This window comes from Halyomorpha halys, unplaced genomic scaffold (genome assembly GCF_000696795.3).
Source record: "Halyomorpha halys isolate HHAL.00 unplaced genomic scaffold, Hhal_1.1 Scaffold39.1, whole genome shotgun sequence".
NCBI classification, from domain to species: domain Eukaryota; kingdom Metazoa; phylum Arthropoda; class Insecta; order Hemiptera; family Pentatomidae; genus Halyomorpha; species Halyomorpha halys.
This window is the reverse complement of record NW_027109179.1, coordinates 1,067,312-1,085,998: the sequence shown is the minus strand read 5'-3', so window position 1 is coordinate 1,085,998 and position 18,687 is coordinate 1,067,312. Positions and strand designations below refer to the sequence as shown.

Below are 18,687 nucleotides of genomic sequence, written 5' to 3'. Positions count from 1 at the left end.
GTCATCTGTCCTTAGACGTCTTTGCTCCAGGTAAACCGACTTACTTTCTAAATTCACGGCATAAAAAACCCGACGTACTAGACTATTATTGTAGCAAAAGAATTGAGGTCACTGGCGATTACTGTTACAACTGAAACAGACCTTGGCTCTGATCATTTACCAGTGAACCTGATGCTAGGTGCTGAGACATTCCTTGCTGAAAAAAGACCATCACTGACCCACGGTATTGGGATTGGGAGCTATTTAGTGAATATCTAAACACCGACTTGACTGTACCTACAGTACTAAAATCTGAACAGGATTAAGAAGAAGCGGTTGAATTCTTCACCTTAGCTATTCAGAAAGCCGCATGGTACTCACAAGAGTCAAAAGGTCGGCAATGAATACGTTCGCCGTCATACCCCTTATATATCAGAGATCTAATCAGAGCCAAGAGAAAATCACGAAAAGAATGGCGATCTCACCGGCTACCTTCAGCTAGACGAACTTATAGCAAATTAAACAATGGCCTCAGAAGAGAAATACGAAAATTCAAACAAACTAACTTTGACAGACATTTGGGAAACCTGAAAACTGATGGCAGTAGTTTGTGGAGACATACAAAGCGACTCTTACAACTCCATGAGGTATCAGTCCCGTTGAGAAAAGACGATGGTTCCTGGGCTTTTTCGGACCAGGAGAAATCCGAAATATTTGCCGGCCATTGTATTTATAACATTGTAAATGACATGAGGTGTCTTCTCCACGAAGCTAATCTCCGTCATGGTCAATTATTAAATGATGATGAAGAAATGTAAAATAGACAAAGAGAATATGGTTTCGTCAAATAACCCTGGAATTTAATTGAAGAATCCCTTATTTAAAAAGTGCTAACATCTACTTCGATACTATTAAAAATTTACCTATTACCTCGTGGAGTAAACGATTTCATATATAATATGACCACCTTACTTTGTAGTATCTTCTATCTAGTCTTCACTATCTAGCATATAGAAGGCACCATTGAACAGTGACCTGATCCAATTCAATCTCGCCGAAGTTTCGTAAAAGGGTTTTTGTACTGGATGAGATTTCACAGAAATTGACGAAAACTTAGTAGTTCAATAGGTTATAGAACTCAGTAAAAGTTCGGAGGGAGTCTTAGGGTTTGCCCAAGCAGTGCGGGACATTCGATATGTACCTGTAATCATATTAAAACTTGTTCATTATTTTTCCAATAGTTGAGCCGCCACAGTTTGCCTGAATGTGCACTCACCTATATATGGAATACATAGTATGGGGAAGTAGGTTATGTTTGAATACTTTGTTTATGGACGATTTACTATTTAGTTATTTCGTATTTTTATAGATTTGAGTCTATCTGTTGTTATAATATTATTTTGATGTTTTAAAGATGCTGAGTAGCTCAATTGAATTATATTATAACTATTGATATTAAGTAGTATCACGATTCTCAGGCCACTGCTTAAGTATGGCTGTGAAGTCTCTCAGGGGGCGGCATTCTTTAGGAAAAAGAAAAAAATTACAATCTTACAAAATACAGTCATAAGAATTGCAGTGGATGGTCCCCGGTTTGTAATCGACAATTGAAAATAGTGACAATAGAGGAATACATAAAAAAAAAGTTCATAAAGTTTCACTACCAGATACCTATAGTAAAAGGAAAAGTGACCTACAACTTGGGAAACCCAACCACAACCCGAAGACTAAAGCCCAGGCTGCTGCAGTACATCCTGTTCTAAATTTATCCGTTCTGTTAATGTCACTCAAAAATTTTATTTTATTTTGACTTTTTTTTCTGTTTATTCTTTCTTAAATTCACTTTCTTTTTTTCCATTAGAAGTCAATAAGATTTTTTGTTAAATCCATAAATGTCATTGTTGTTTGTTAGTTTTGAAAGGGCGTTTAACAGCCTGGTCATCAACGCCTGTTGTTTGTTGGTTTTGATAAGGCTTTGTTATTAATTTTTAACGTTGTGTTTGTTAATTACTTTACTTATCTTTTATTAAGAATTATTATTTTAATATATTTATTTTATCTTAATTTTTTTTATTTATAATATTGTATATAGCGAGGGGTATCTCTTGTATGAGACTATACACCCCTCAAAATCAATTATTAAAAAAAACAAAAAATGTACCTTTTACACTAACAGTATAAGGCCCACCAGGCTGATCTGGTATTAAATAAATAAGTGATATCAATTTCCTTTCCTTTATAGATACTATTGTTTATACTGATAAATTTATATTGGTTTTTGTAATTTACACAAGATTTGGCGACGTATATTGTTGACATACACTATAATGTCATCTATATAACACTAGAATGTTTTTTTTTTTAAATCATTTGAACCCCTCCCTCCCACTGAATCCACAGTGTCCTTCCTACTTTAAATGATAAAATAGAATATTTAAATATGCAGAGCTATTGAGCGATCCCATTCAATTGTCCTCGACGTACAGCTCAATCTTGTTGAACTATTGAACAGTAAGTACTTCGTTCCACATGCTCTCTTTAACTGAATTATTACCGCCCCTTCAGAATAACCATTGCTATTTAGTATAAATCGAATAATAACATGAAAATAAAATCTGCAATCCGAAATCTAATTGACCATGTTTTTTCTTCCTAATTTCTGAATGCAAAATGAAAAGTTTCAGTCGTTGAGAAATAAAGTGGGTTCCATGTCTGCCTGTCTGTACAAAAGTCGATGTAAAGGACAAAAAACTTTCAATCTGATTGTAATATGAGTTCAAGTGTTGGTATCTAGATGGTTTTATATCAAATTTATAAAATAATTGCCTCCAATAAAGTAAGAGAGAGAAAGGATTTTTTTTATTGACATTCGCAACTGTATTACATAAGAATACATCTAGTAAATGTGATGTAAATTATATTAAAATGACATGATGCAGACTTTGTGGTGAAATTACCCATCGGTAGGAGTCCAATAACATTTCTAGATCAGGAGGCCTCGGTGCCATCTTCTTTACAGACCCCTTGGAGAATTTTCAGGCAATAAAGAGGGAGGAAACTTAGAAACTCATGAGTTTGGGTAGTTTAGCAGCTAAGAATGGGAGGGTTGTTATCTGGGCCCCGTTTCATAATAAAGTACAAACTATTAATCTTGTCGATTTAACTTAATACAATTACACTGACTTGTACTTTAGTACTTTTTAATTCCTGTAATATCACTAATAGTCCTCCCTATAATGTAAAAAAAAGTATCAGTGCAATTACCACGTTTTTTCTATATTTTTACTATGAACAAATACTATTGGCTTTCATTATGAAAATGTGGGCAAGATCGGCTACATAAAGAACTATGGTTCCCTAACTTTTTTATGCTACCCTTTCCAGGAAAATATCACTTAGTGCCCACTGGAAATATATGAAATATATTGGAAATTAGTAGTATATATATATATATACTGGAAAAGTAGGAAATTTATATGTATAAATGTTTCTACCTTTTTCAAAAAAATATAGCAAAGAAATGTGTAAATTAGAAACAGCGAAATTTTAAATCATGAAACTATTTATTGAACTCTATAGACTGTAATACGAAAAAATGTTAAAACGTTCGAAATCATCTTAATAAGTGAACAAAATAAAAAGTGAACAGAGTGTGCTGCTACTACTTTAGTAATCATCGGCTCTATTTTCATCACTAGTAATATTGTGGACAGTGATAACTTGAAGTTAGTAATTCATGGCCCCCCAAACGGACCAGTAGCCATCACCGCTGCAGCGCCCACCAGAGGGCGGTAGTGCCTACTTGGGGAATCACTGATATAGAATATGAAGATCTATATAGATAATTTTATTAGTGACAAAGAAAGAAACATCGAGGAATTCGATGGATTAGTGGAGCTCCAAAGCTCATCTCTTATTATGGTCTTGTAGATGGGTCTTTTGTAATGAATAGAAAGTTTAGACCGTTTTCGTTGTAAGTGTAATAGTCGGAACCGACTAGGATGAAAAAAATTAAGCAAATCACAGTTTATATTTGTGATGGGAAATTAAATTTAGTTTTTACTAACAATAAGTAAATATTGTTCATATATTATCTAACATCTTTGGAATATAAATGGAAAAACATCAAAACGAGATCAGGGATATTGAGGTTCAAGGAAAATTTAATATTTAACTGAAAGTTGATGAGGAAAACCTAGTTATGTGGAATAAGAGCGGTTCATACAATTATTTAGTGATGAAACAAAAACTAATTAGTTTATTTAATGAAGAAAACATTTTTGATGTTCCCTCAGAATAATTTTTAACGTGTTGCTTATTCACGCAGTACCTTTTTCCTTTTCCATTGTTTTATTTGGAGAGACTCGTTAAGCTACAGCATGAAGTAAACTCATATTATCAATATTGAATTAAGAAACACAAATACAACGATCTTTATCTCTGTAGCACCCAATGGAAGCACGCTTGTTTCATTTTGAGTTATGAATATTTATTTCTTATTATTTTGTTACTAATTAATGACTAATTATTTATTCAATTTTATTCTTCATATTTTTTTTATTTTTTGTAAAGATGTATCTACTTATATTCGTGTTCCATCTATATGCGGGCAAAAAAAGTTATTATAAACAGACAAGAGAATTAAATCTACAGAAAAAGGAATATTTATTCTTTGACGGTTTCGAATAGACGATTACGTTTCAGAACTCTGAGTCGGAAATTGCCTTTTCTGTGCGTCTGAGTTACGATTGATTAACGGAAATTATTTACGGCAGGACCGGATCCGTTCCATTTTTCGTTTTAAATTTTTTAGAAAAAAAAAATTCAATGCCGTGGTGGAAAACTGCCGGTTTGTGAGAAAAAAAATTCTAGATTGTTTAATACTTTTGTAATTCTTATGAATACCTATGTTATGTAGGGTACAATTTTTTTTTTTTATTTTGATAATATTTTCAGGTGTAAAAATATAAATACTAATTTTTCCATCATTAAATTAATTTTTTTCCTCTAAATAAAATGTTATTCCGATTCTTAGTAGCTAATTTGATTATTGTTCTCACATCATACTGTTTACACCTTCCAAGAAGGCACTTCATAAATCTTAAAACGATAATGAAACTTACACAAAAGCTGCTCCAATATGTGGACTTTAATGGTAAAATAGTCCCAACACAAAGGCCGATAAAGCTCATCTTCATCTTCTGATCTATCAAAAATGTGTAAAAACGAATTTCTTCAGTATAAAATTGGAATTATCTCAAGAAATAAATGAGGATGGCCGAATTTCCCAAAATTTTGGACATCAAAGGATAAATAGCTTTGAGATTTAAATTAGATACAATTTATTTTAATTAAACAGAAATTTTACCAGTTCGATCAGACACTACACTTTAATGACCTATGATCTTCCAATTTAAATAGTCGAAGTTTCGGGTATACTGTCCATTTATTTTAGCCTGTTAAATTAATGTTATATTTATATTCTACAAACTCACGTCATGAAACTAATAATGTTTTTGTCGGCATTTTGTGTCTTCTCTCTACTGAAACTAATTTAGGACTCTCTGTAATTAGCTTCCATTTCATTAGTTTAACTCATCCGTTTAATTTGATTTAATTCAACATGCTAAGGTCTCGAAAATGGACTATGTGTGCCGCTCATCACAAAATGTTTGCTAACCATCCAAGGTGGCGAAAATTACGATAAATAAATTATTATATTATATTTTTAGGACTTTTATTATTTCTACGATTGATTTGATCGAAGATAGATAGCTGTTGGTCCCTACCTGCCAGGTGATGTTCCTCTTATCGTCGAAGGAAAGGTTGAGGGCTCTGAGCTCGGTGAGGTTCATGGTCCGCTCTGGTTGGGAGCAAAGTGTGGACTGGTTGTCTTCATCTCCTCCCCCCCTTACCCTTGCTCTCTTAGGAGGGTAGCTTTCTGTACAGCAAGCATATTTAGCTTGAGGTCATAAAATAAAAACTCAGAAAAGTTATCTTTGAATAAATCTTTGGGCTGTATTTTTATTTTATTCAATTATCATTAATTTCTAAATAAGTTATTTATTCCTCATTCGTTATTTTGTAATTTACTCTATAAAACTTTCATTTTTTTCTACAGTATTCATTTTATCTAAACCGTCTATCATGTTTAACTATATACGCCGGTCATTATTTCCGCTTGGTTTAGTGTGTTTTTTTATTATATGTTATCAGTTGGAAGCCCACATTCTACACAACCTTGATGGTAAATCCGCCAATTCGGTAAGTTTCTTCTTTTTTTTCTATATTTATTTTAGATTACTACTTTTTACTAATCTGTAAAACTGCACACATTTTAGCCATTGTTGCATATATTTCGTTTTTTTCTTCCCCATTGTTTCAAATATGTCGTATTTTTTTTCGCATATTTCATTATGTTAATTTAATTTTTTTTTCAGTATTTATATATCTCTAATCATTACTTACATATTTAATTATGTTAATTTTAATTACTAATTATTTACATTTTCTTCCACACTTTATGTCATTATGTTTATTTCTTTATTTACATTAGTATGGTCTGACTTTAATAACTTTTTTTATCATTTGTTTTGTGTAATTTTTACTTCCACATTGTATTGTATTTTATCTTCTATTAGTTTGATCAACTATTTAAGTAATGTATTGTTGTATATATTTCTAAGCTTGTTTGTTATTATTTAATTTAATTTTTATTATTTTCTTAATTAAGGTTGTCATCTTTATTTTTTTTCAGGCCTGAAATTCAGTTCGAAATGTCAGCACAATAAATAAGCTTTATTGATTTGTTTATCTTTATTAACCGCACCCCCGACCATCTTCTCCTCATATCTAATCTACGGTTAACTATAAATACCTCAAAACATATATTAATTATTTTGTCTTTATAGGCATATTGGTTTTTGAGATAGGGTGAACTAGGGAAAATGTGTGAATGCCTTGGAAAAGGGCAAGGTTAGTATCCGAAATCGAATAATTATTTTTTGTGGCGTTCTTAACATCTGATAACTGCTATCTCAAACAATGGTGTTTTTGTTCTACACATAGGTATTTTAAAGGCTGTGTCGAGTGTACACTGTGTGTGCAGAACATATGGTGCTGTGTTTTGTTGTAAAACAATAGTGCTAACTTTGTGAGCCCTAACGTGACTTGTTTGTGCATACATATTAAACACTTTCATTCCGTATCCTGAGTTCAGGCAATTTTTAAATATGCCTAGATTAAACTATGTTAAGTATCCTCTTCCCATTTCAGGCAAATATTTTAAAAGTAATATAGAACCGTGTAAAACCAGCGGAACCGTCCTCTCCCGCTCCATCAATTCCATGGATATAGCTAGACTATACCACCTTTGCTGGACTCATATCAACACCTTATAATGCCACAAGGCAATCAAAGTGAGAAGACACAGTAACGTATATACAATACATTTCAGGTGTTATATATGTGTGAAGTACTAATTTTTATTTTAATGAAGGGTACGAAAAAAATACAGGTGGACAGATAGAATGTGTTCTACTCAAACTTCATAATGGGTACCGTCAATCATTTTTATAGTCATCATTGTTTTAAAATGTATTTTTTTATATTTATTTCAAATAGTATTATTTTTATTTTATTTTTTTTTTAAAACTTTTTTGGAACAATACATTTTTCCTCAATCTAGGGTAATAGGTATTAGGGATGTAAGTACACAATCAAACCATACATATTAACTAAAAATAAAAAGAAAGTAAGTAATAATAATACAAAAATATGATAAAAAAAACTAAAATGGATAACAATAAAATTATGTATATTCATCATAAATAAACAAAGGCGGCTAATAATTGGATTTAAATAATAGAAAATAAGAAAATACTTGCGGTAAATAATTAAAAGAAAGAAAATATAATCTATTTATATTTTATTAATACACAAACTCTCTTCAGTTTTAGGTGAGTGTAAGAATAAGTAAATATGTGCAGAATATATATTTTTCGACTTTGATGTCATTCATCAAATTAAGAACGTACTAAATACTATTTTAAAATAAAATATAAAATACAAGGCAACTTTTATAATAATGTAAAATATGTATTCAATTTAACCTAATTTTAATAACAAAACAAACAGGATGAAATCAATTTGACGGTTTATTTCTATTATTATTCCTGATTTTTACACATCTAGCCCTCTAGAAAATGCTTTGAATATTGTAAAAATTGAATGCCATTTACACATTTGTCTCTATTGACCCCGAAAATCGATACTATGGAGGTCGCTTAAAAAAATGTCGGGAAAAATCAACATAATTGAAGAATCGTCTACCACTGTGTAATTCTTTATATCTTCTAAAATAATAGCATCTTGAAATTATGTTTTTTAGATTACTGATTTAATATATTGATTATTTAAGAATGGTTTATATCATTATTGCACAAACTTCAACTTTTTATTTAAAAAAAAAATTCCTACGTTTTACCTCTTAATCCATTTTCAAGGAGACAACCTTACGCATTGAATTCTCATAATTTATTAAATTGTCTTTTTTTCAGGCTAATTTTTCATGTCATATATTTCTAAATAACAAAAATAAATATTAAATTCCTATCATAAAAGTTTCAATCAATCTTTTTTAAAAGATGTATCGATTTGTAAGTTAATAGTAATTAAAAAAAAAATGACTGAAACTGTTATGGTATTAATTTTATATTTGTTTTTTTTATAGATATTAGAAAAAAAGATATAAGACGGAGCATGGTAGCACTGTGGTAAGGCACGATGCTACTAACTCCAAGGACACGGGTTCGAATCCGGCTGTACATAAAATTGTAAACGACTGATATAAACAAATATGTATATTATGTATACATAATATGTATATGTATATCAGCCGTTTATTTTGAAAGTAGTGAAATGAAATGAAATGAAAAAATAACTTAGAATAAGAAGAAAATAAGAATAAATACATTGTTCATATAGTGATCTTTTTTTTCTGGCGAGCGTTTACAAATTTTCAGATAGTAGAATGAAATTACATTGGTATATTGGCTTTACTACTGTTTATAATGTTAATCAATACATGCCTGTTTATTTGATTACAAAGATGTGGACGTTTGGTTATTAAATAAATGAAGGAATTGGTGTTGTTTAAGAATGGATGAGAACTGGCTCAGGAAAGAGATGGGAAGAGAATTCCACAGGAAGATTGCACGTATGACGAAGGATTTGCTAAAGAAGGAGGTTTTATAGGAGGGCATATATAAATCATTCAGATGGGATCTGGTGTTTAATGAGTGGATGGATGAACGAAGAGTGGGGAGATCTAGGATATAGGTAGGTTTTTTGATGTTAAGAACTTGGAATAGAAAAACACCAAGGAGGTATTGCTTTCGGGAGGTTGGATACAGCCACTTCAACTCGGAACACCAGCGGGAGATTTGAGAGCGCCTAGGGAACCCAAAGATAAATCTTACAAAGCGATTCATGAGTCTCTTCAGTCTCAACTCTGTCTGTCTTCTCTGTCTCTTCAGTCCTGCAGGTAGCCCTCCATACACCAAGGATCCGTAGTCGAAGTGGGGGAAGACGAGAGAGGATACTAGGAGCTGACGAGTGTTCTGAGGAATGGAATTACGGAATTTTAGGAATTGTTTGAGTACAGTTATGAATTTGCGTGTGATTTGGGAAATGTGGTTATTCCAGGAGGGGTGTTGATCAAAGGTGACACCAATCAAAGGTTTTTTATTGTAGGATACACGTGAATCAGTTGGTTGTTAAGGAATAGAAGAGGACAGTAAGGGAGGGTATGACGGAGGTGCTTGGAACCAATAAGAATGGCCTTCGTTTTTTTTAGCATTGTTAGACGCCCATGTGTTAATGCTGTCAATATCTTCTTGTATCTTTTGGATGGCCTCAAGCATTTCAGAGGGATGGAAGGACAGATAGATTTGGAGATCGTCTGCGTATAGGTGGTACTGTGCGTGGTGAATGAAATCAGGAAGATCATTGATATAAATGGAGAAAAGGGTTGGTGAAAGTGAGGATCCCTAGGAACACCTTGTGACAGAAGCAGGGGAGAGGAAAGAGGTTTGTTCGGAATGACGACTGTTTGGGAACGATGGGACAGGAAGGAGAGGAACCACTTTAGGACACTGTTTGACATGGAAAGCTTTTGAAGTTTATTAAAGAAGATCTTATGGCTAACTGTGTCTAATGCCTTAGAAAATTCAAAAAGAACTAAAATTGTTATTTGATGATTGTCTATATCAGATTGGTGGTCTTGGGAAATTTTCAATAAAGCGGATTGTGTGGAATGTTGGGAGCGAAAACCGGATTGGAAAGGATTAAGGAGAGCTTTTTGCTCGAGAAAATTATTAAGTTGGGAGTGGACTAATCTCTCTAGTAGCTTGACCAAATTGGATAGACTGGATATTGGTCTAAAGTCTGAAACTGAAGAAGGAGAAGGTACTTTGTTCAATGGTCGGACGAGGACTTTCTTTCACGCTTTGGGAAAAACGGATTTTTGCAGGGAGAAGTTATAATGTGCAGGAAATGATTTGATGATCTTTACAGGAACATTGTCTGGGCCGTAATCGTTAGCTCTGGACTTGAGGACTGCTGAGATTAAATCATCTGGAGAAACATTTAGGAAATAAAAGTTATTGGGATCAAATGGGATTTCAGGGATGTGAAGAGATGAAAATTCGCATGAGGTTGTGAAGAAGGAGGGGCAAGAAAGAAAGTATTAAGCTCGTCTGGATCAACTGGGTATTATGGACAGGATTTAGGAATGATAACGGAGAGGTTCTTAAGATTTTCCATTTAGATTTAGGATCAGGTGCTTGAGATAGGATGTTGTGAAAGTACTGCTCCTTGGCGCGGCGTAAGGATGTTTGGGTAAGGTTTCGGAGAGACTTAAAGATGGAATAGTGCTCTGTACTTTTGGTGCGTCTGAAGCGTCTTCTGGCAGCATCTCGTTTTCTCATTAAATTTCTTATTTCTGAGTTGATCCAGGGACCCGGAGAGCTTTGATGGTACGGGTTTTATGAGGAGAGTGTTGGTTTAGGAATTTAAGGAGATTTGAGGATAGCCATTCGACCATGTCATCAATGGATAAAAGTGAATAGATGGGTTATAGGGAAAGGGAAAGTTCATCAAGTTAGGGACCAATGTTTTCTATGGTTAAGGAATCAACTAATTGTCACTGGCATAAGCAAGGGAGTGGGAATGTTGTAGGAAATTCTGATTAGGCCATGGGAAGAAAGAAAAGACATATGAATTTGGGAGGAGGATAAAAGGTTCTGTGGGGAATCAATAATAAATACATCTAGTCAGGTATCAGTGGACTGAGTATGATGTGCGGATTGCTAGAAGTGCAAGTGATGGTAGAGCAAGTCCATTTTCCAAAAAATCGAGTAAACTACCATATTTTTACATGCTATTTCATTCTAAAGCGAATTTTTACTGTTCTATTTAAGATCGTTACAATTTCATAATAAAAAAAAATTGCTATCAATGTCTTCCTGGAGTTTACGGGTAATGTGAGTGTTGGAAAAGGTATTATTTCGCTTGATAATTATGTTTAGTTGTTTCGAAAGTTTTCTTAAATTTAGTTTCCTTGTAGTATTCCATTAAAAACTGTGATTTTTAAACTGGTAAAAAAAAAAATGATGATGAAAGAGTAAACTGGTTTAAAATATGTTGGATAACATTTTTGAGAATATTATCCATATTACGAAAAGGAACAAGGATCATATAACTGAATTACAAGGGAAAATACTTGAAAAATTAATCGTGGTGGGCTCTCTCGGCTACAGTAAAACAGAAAATATTTATCTGTCACAAAACCAGATTCGAACCCGAGTCACAAATGAGTTACCCTCTAAAAAAAAATTATATATATAATTTCAAACAGAAAAATTGCTGAACCTAACAGAAAAAACAAAATAAGACATTAAAGGAATAAAGATTAATAATAAAAGAAAATTTGGTTATCTTTCAAAACTTTAATATAAAAAAAACTTTTTAACCATATATTTTTTAAATATAGGCCTTTGAATCTGACCGATGTACAAAATTGATTAAATATTGAAATTGAAGTAAGAAAGTAAATTAAAATTGATCCTAACGAAAACGGAGAATGTTACTTATGCTCAATTGGATGATAAATATGACGGATTTAGAAATCCAAAAGCATTATTCTACAATCCTATATGTTACCAATGCTTTAGCAGTCAGTATTTATACTTTGAGTGGTAAGGACGCATTTAGCGGATCGAGCTCCAAAGGATTAAGTACTAGTGTCTACAAGCGATAAGTTTTCACTTTCATTTATTCATTTTATTTTATTTTTTTCTACAAATATATCTTCATGTTAGTTTTTTTTCTTTATGTTGATATATACAATTTCTATTGTTATTATTTTTTGGATCTTAATTATTAAATATCAAATCAGACGGTATGTCTGAGTCTCCCCCCTTAAAACGAAAGAAAGCCAAATTTAAAACAAATAATACTAAAACAAATGACATACAAGAAAAATGTATAAGGTTTATTATAATAAAAAGAGACGAAAAGGATGAAGAGGGAAATACGTTAGATTTCAAAAGAAGCATAAATAATTTGGTCGGGGAAGTAAAATTTGCAAAAAAAATTAAAATATGGAACCCTCCTAAACATACTTTTACAGTATATTTTACAAACATACAATAACAAAAACTACTAAGATGTGGAACAATGCTAAATACAGTTCCGATTAAAGTAGAGCCGCATGGTAAGTTAAACCAGAGCCAAGGTGTCATATGGTGTCCCGATCTAAATTGTTGTACACTAGACGAAATAAAAGTAGAACTAAAAGCTCAAAATATAGACGAGGTTAAAAGATCAACATATTTTAAAAATAACGAAAAACCTAATAGCAATAATTACCTTCTAACGTTTAGTAACCCCACTATTCCGCGCGAAATTAAAATAGGATTTTATAATATTACTGTAAAACAATATATTACAACCCCGATTAGGTGTACCGTCCGTATGAGATTTGGACACACAAAAGCGACTTGTAAAAGCAATCCACTTTGTCGTTATTGCGGGGAAAATAGACATGAAGGAATACAGTGCGAAAAACCTTTAAAATGTGTAAATTGGCCTGAGAAGCACGAGTTTTTTTCAAATATGTGTCCAACTTTTATCAAGGAAAAAGAAATTAAGACTATACAGGAGACCGAAAAAATTACCTATGTAGCAGCTAAGAAAAAATATGAATTAATATACCCATTACCCACAAAATTAACTTTTTCTGATATAGTTAGAAATAAAAAAAACTGTTAGTGTTAGCGTACAAACAGAAGGAGAAGAAGACAGAAGTAATCTTATTAATAAGAAGTCTTCAGAGGCCAGTCGACGCACTCCAACTGTGGTCTATAAACCCGCCACCATAACCCAACCTCCCCCCACTATACCCTCCCCTCCTTCTCCCATTATTCCCTCTTCACCCTATCCTTCTCTCAGAACTCCCCCTCTACCCTCTCTTTCTCCTATAATTACCTCTCCCTCTGTTTCCAGTATTCCATCAACCCTTTCTCAATAAGTCCGTGAAAAATCAAGGTCTTCCACCCGGAAACAGAACAAGAGTGAGGAGGCTGAACCTCAACCAGATTTTCCGAAGTCTACCTCTTCGGAGATATCCACTACAAACGAAATCTCTGTTCCCCAAGATAGTACAGATAAGTCACAAGGAGAGTGGACGAAAGTTAAAGAAAGAAGAACCAGAAGTAAAGCACGAATACAGAGCCCAGAAAAAATGGAACACGATTAATAAGTAAAGTAAAGTCGATATTTGCTTTCACATTTTTCTGTTTTAAAACTGATTACAGATTTCTTACAGAATTTCTATATAATTTTTAGTATTTTTGTTGTATTTTTTTTTTTAATTTTTATTTTTCTTAAATATTCTGAACTAAACCTATTTTTAATCACCATTAATTCCTACTTCATTAATTTCTAAAAAAAATTCTCTATTTATTCAGGTAAAGTAATTTTTTCTCTCTCTCCTTTATTTTATTTTTATGTCATTATTACAATGGAACTGTAACAGATTAAAGACTCATTTTAATGATATTAAGATTCTGATTAGAGATACAAATCTATTTTGTATAGCCCTCCAGGAAACCAATCTCTCAAATCATGACAAAATAAATTAAAAATTTTTTAAAATATATGGGGGGGGGGAAGATGGGCCATATACAAATCATGGACATCACGGGGTACTCCTTGCCGTAAACCAATCAGTTTATTCCGAACCGATCCAAATAAATACTCATCTCCAAGCTATAGCTTGGATTAAATAGCAGTTAAAATCCATATGAATTTTACCTTCTTAGTATGCAACCTATATCTGCCACCAGAAGGTCAAATTGATGACTAATTTTATGACCTAATAGACATATTTAATGAATTACCACAACCTGTGCTTTTTTGGGGGGACATGAATGCCCATTCGCCGCGGTGGGGTTCTCAAAACCTTAATACGATAGGTAGAATAATTGAAAAATTCATAGACAATACTAATCTTCTCCTGCTACACAGGAGAGCATACTTACCTTAACTCCAGCTATGGGACTTTTTAAGCACTGGATCTTACTCTCTGTAGTCCAACATTGTATAATTCCATGGATTGGACAGTTCTTACTGATTTGTACGGCAGTGACCATTTCCCACTTCATATAAAATTTAAAATCATGAATTATATACATACCAATCCGATATGGGTGCTAAAAAGAGCTGATTGGACCCTTTTTACGTCCCTTGTTTCACCACCACAAACTCAACCATAAGCTATGGACACTGATAGAGGTTGTAAAGCCCTTACTAACGACATTATAAAAGCTGCAAAGGCATCAATATCGATGACTTTGGGATCCCCAAGAAGACCGCGTGTCCCTTGGTTTAACTATAGGTGTAAGAAGGCTATAAAAGAACGTCGTAAGACATATAAAAAATTCACCAAATGTATGACGTCGGAAAACTTTATTGAATATAAAAAGCACCGGGCTATATGTAGAAATATATTCAAACAAAGTAAGGTGGAGTCATGGAAAAAATATATTAGTTCCATAAACTCTTTTGCCTCGTCATCTGATGTGTGGAATAAAGTCGGCAAATTTACAAGAAATTCCTCCATTCCCTGTTAATCTTAATCTAACCTATATGGTGTTAGCGGAAAACTGACAGATAACCCATCAATAATTGCAAATACATTTGCCAACTATTTCTCCGAAATATATTATTCCATTGGAAATAATAATTATGACGAAGCAATAGGTTCCGATAGGACAGATAATGAAGCGGTCGTACATTATAACCTCCCTTTTTCCCTATAGGAACTAAAACATATCTTAAATACTGTCAAAAGCACTACACCCGGACCTGATCAAATCCACTATGACATGATAAAAAAACTCCCAAATAACATGCTAAAGTGGCTGCTTGACTACTACAATCATGTCTGGTTCACTGGGAAATTCCCAAATACCTGGCGGTAATCAATAATAATCCCAATTTTAAAAAATGGAAAGGACAAGCCGATGACAGCCGACCCATATTACTCACAAGTTCTGTCAGTAAAATAATGGAAAATATGGTCAATAAAAGATTAATGTGGATAATAGAGAGCAATAATTTTTTACAATCTTTTCAATCTGGATTCCGCAAAGGTCGATCTACACTAGACTATCTAGTTACATTGGAGGCTGAAACCCTATATTCATTTATTTATGCTCAACATTCAATCGCGATATTTTTCGATCTTAAAAAAGCATTCGACAGTATCAAACATAATATAATTCTTAAAAAAATATTAGCTGTCGGAATCAAAGGGCAAATGTACCAATACATAAAACAATTTCTTTCACCTCGCTGCCTCAGAGTACAAATAGGATGCGAATTTTCCGATGAACTTCCTATTCTGCCTAGCAATTAACGATTTGTGACTTAACATGCCAAAGGGTGTTAAACCGCTGCTATTATTTGTTGATCAGAAAATACAATTACTATCACACATAAATTACAGGAAGCAATCAATAGAATCAGAAACTGGCCACTTTCAATCGCTCTCGAGTTCTCACCTAAGAAAACCAAATGCCTCCATTTCACCCGGAAAAGAATAACCCAACCATCTCCTGAACTATATTTAGGTGAATCTTTGATACCCTACACAAATAACTACAGATTTCTGAGCATGATATTTGATCGGAAGCTAAATTGGGAAACACACATTTCGACATTAAAATCTAATAGAATAAAAAAAAACTAAATATATTACGTTTCTTTAGTGGCACCTCCTGGGGCTCAGACAGACACACACTGATAAAATTATACCGGCCCCTAGTATGCTGGAAACTAGACTATGGATGTTTTATTTATGACTCTGCCCGACACCGGATTCTCGCCAGACTAGATGTGGTTCATCATACCGGGATACGTATCGCAACTGGCGCATTTCGAACTAGCCCCGTTCTCAGTCTGTGTTCTGAAGCTGGACTCTGTTATTCAGAAAGGAAAAACTGGCGATAAATTACATTTCAAAATTATACCCTCAAAAGGATCACCCTACGCATGTAGTATGTAAATGTATTTCAAACCAAAGTATTCAAATTTTTTTAGAAATAAAATAAATTCAACACTCCCGTTGGCAGAAAGAACACATACTACTATTGAATTCTTTATAGAAATACCTCTGTACATCCCGGAAGTCCTCAATCCTCCATGGATACACAGGCTACCAAATACAATGCTACAATTATCCCGATTGCTCAAAGGTAGTATGTCTCTGTCAAAATATTCCGTATCATTTTTTTATATATACTGACGGATCAAAATCTAACGAATCTACAGCATCCTCTTTCATCACACATAACTCAACCCATAAAATAAAACTACATAAATTATGCAGTGTATATACAGCTGAATTACAAGCAATAACCTCAGCACTCCACTTCTCCATGACAGTGACGCATACTAACATTGTCATCATTACCGACTTTTTAAGCTTATTAAAAGCCATGAAGACCATTTATCCGAAACACCCGGCAATCAAAAAAATACACAATTACACCAACATGCTCGAAAACTTGGGAAAAACTGTTTTCTTTAAATGGGTGCCGGGTCACAAGGGGATCGCTGTAAATGAACTGGCGGACATTGCAGCCAAACAAGCACTTGCCATTGCGGGTCGGGGCGCGGTCATTCTGACACCCAAAGAAATAATGCTCCCGATGAAAAATGAAATATTAGCTTGTTGGCAAGCCATGTGGAATGAAAGCCCGCCAAGCAAATTAAACACTATTTAAAAACGATTAAATCATGGACCACATCAAACCGTTCCAATCGCAGAGAGGAGGTAGCTATTTCCAGATTGAGAATAGGTCATACGAATTTAACTCATGCATACCTGATCAATAAGCAACCACCGCCAAAATGTCAATACTGCAATAGTGTACTTATTTGAGGAATGCCATTTGTATTACATGAACTTATGTAGATTGGGAGTGGGACCGAGTGTTTCGAATGCCCTGAATGATGGCCAAAAAACATAGAAATGGTTTTAATTTTCTTAAAAAGGAATAATCTTTTTAATAAGATCTAAACTCAAAAGCTTGTCATATATATTAAAAAATCTAAATTAAGAAATTATTTAAATTTATTTAGAAATTATCTAAAGAATTTAATATCTTGAAATAAAATTATGAAGTACGAAATGTGGGCGTTGATGACCTCAGGGTTTTACACTTCAAAAGCCCCATTCATCAACAACCAATGGTTTAAATTTAATCCTATGCAAGCCCTTCAGTATTTCTACCATTCGAAAATGAAGGGGATTACGCCCCATTCAAAATAAACTGTTCTTAAAAGATATATATTTTGTTTTCGTATTTCATGTAATAGCACGAATTTCGTGTAAATAATTACTTTTTTTTAGTGGATTTTACAAACTAAACTGTACCGCTAATAAGTCCAGTACTTCACGGTAGTGCTAAGCAAATTTCCACTAGCATTAGCTAACTAACAATTAAACGATTTCTCTTTTTAGGAAAATTACAACTTTTCAATTATTTTTTAAAAACAAGGAAATTTATTGTATTTACTTTCTGTAAATTAATGTTAACCTTTTTTTCACTTCTTTATTCCTTGTTTACCCTTAAACAACGTTCAGTTCTTATTATTAATTAGTGAGGATTTGTCATTTAAGAATAAAATATATAATTTTTTTTTTAGTCCTTATTATAGTTTAATATTGTTCTTAATGAAATGTATTTACAATGCCTGCATTAGTATGATTCTTTAGTGAATTTTTCAGATTTTGTTACATACATAGCTTCTATGATTCTTCAGTAATTTGTAGAATTCTTGTATCGAGTTAATTTAATTTGAGTTAGACCATATAGCTCTACTGCCTTTTCTATATATATTTTACAAAATCTTTGATATAAGTTACTGTTATGTATTTATTGGCATACAAGTTTTTGATTATTATCGGTACGTTTATCAGTTAAAGAGTTTGTATCCAGTAGCACGTTGGAAATATTGAAGATTGAAATAAAATATGAGTTATTTGGTGACCTGCTTGGGCAAAAATTTACTAAAAAAATTAATTATTTTAGCTTTATACAACTAAATCAGTATATAATTTTAAAAAGATTCGATTAT

General features: G+C 32.9%; 1 protein-coding gene across 1 annotated transcript in view; it reads right to left on the bottom strand.

Annotated features, from left to right (window-relative positions):
- The window catches only part of LOC136795750 (tachykinin-like peptides receptor 86C), a 308,456-nt gene that overhangs the window by 282,897 nt on the left and 6,872 nt on the right, over positions 1-18,687 (bottom strand). The gene's annotated exons all lie outside the window — the stretch shown is intronic.